Source organism: Cyprinodon variegatus, unplaced genomic scaffold, assembly GCF_000732505.1.
Source record: "Cyprinodon variegatus isolate N-32 unplaced genomic scaffold, C_variegatus-1.0 Scaffold1478, whole genome shotgun sequence".
NCBI lineage: Eukaryota > Metazoa > Chordata > Actinopteri > Cyprinodontiformes > Cyprinodontidae > Cyprinodon > Cyprinodon variegatus.
The window spans coordinates 91,849-93,120 of NW_015151931.1; positions in this window are offsets into that span (position 1 = coordinate 91,849).

The following is a 1,272-nucleotide window of genomic DNA, read 5'->3' on the forward strand; positions in this document are numbered from 1 at the left end:
ATGTGTTGTGAATTGGCGCTATAGAAATAAACTGAATTGAATTGAATTGTTGGACTTCCAGATAGCAACAGAGAAAATGCTTTCAGCCAACTAACTAGCCATTGAGATAAAGGATTATGGAGGGAAACTAGTCACTGTTTCCTATGAGTCAAAGTCTTTTGTTGCCAGAAAAAGAATAATGAGGGGCACAAAGTCACATTGGCTGTGATTCTTAAAATTTGCGAGAGGCTTGTTATAACAAAACCTTTTAATACATTGTGCAAAATTATTCCAGTTTAACCTGATCATACCGGATGACACCAAACGTATGCAACCAAAAATTTAAACATATATCTTAATACAAAGCAAAGCTTCAGTAGTTTTAAGCATTAGCCGTTCATGTATGAGTTTAGCTGTTTAAGTAATTACAATATATATAAGATTTGAAATCAATTGATTTGTAAAAAAGTGTAATCCCAAAAATTCGTATTGCTGCTTATCAGGTTGGCCACTGGCCTTTGTTCATCATTTACATTTTGTCAACATTCCATTTAGGTCTGGGGAATGGAAGAAATTGTTCTAAAGTACAATGTATAGGGTAATGCATTATTGAATTGCATGGCTGAATCTACACTTACAAACATTTAACAAATGTTTTCCCATAGATTGTCTGTCAATAACTATGACTATATGCATTATGTTCAAAATCCTTTGTAAAAAATGTCCCTTTGTTGTTTCAGTGTCTGAGATGAGGCTTATCCTGCTCGGGGACAGCTGGTCTGACAAATGTTCAGTTGCAAACATATTAATTGGTCCAAATAAGTTTTACAAAGAGCAAGAACCAAAAACTTCAATCAAAGCCTATGGATTAAATAAGACAACTAAAATGGTTCTGATAAACACCCCCAACCTGCTTTCTGAAAGCATCTCTGAACCCAAGCTTAAAGAAAATGTACAAAATTGTTTGAGTCTCTCTGCTCCAGGACCACATGTGCTTCTGTTGGTTGTTCAGCAGAACATTACAGACCAACAAAAGAAGAGGTTTGAAAAGATCCTTGAACTCGTCAGTGATGAAGCTTTTAAGCATTCACTTGTTCTTATCTCAACACCTGAATGGGAAAAAGGGGGTTCAAATTGCCCGTTGAACGAGCAGCCTCTTCAGAACCCAATCACAATGTGTAAAGACAATTATATCAGCCTGCGAAATGACCCTGGAGAGCTCCTTGACAACCTGAGTCAAATTCTCAAAAAGAACAACGGGAACCATGTTATCTGTGGCCATCCAAGCCTTCA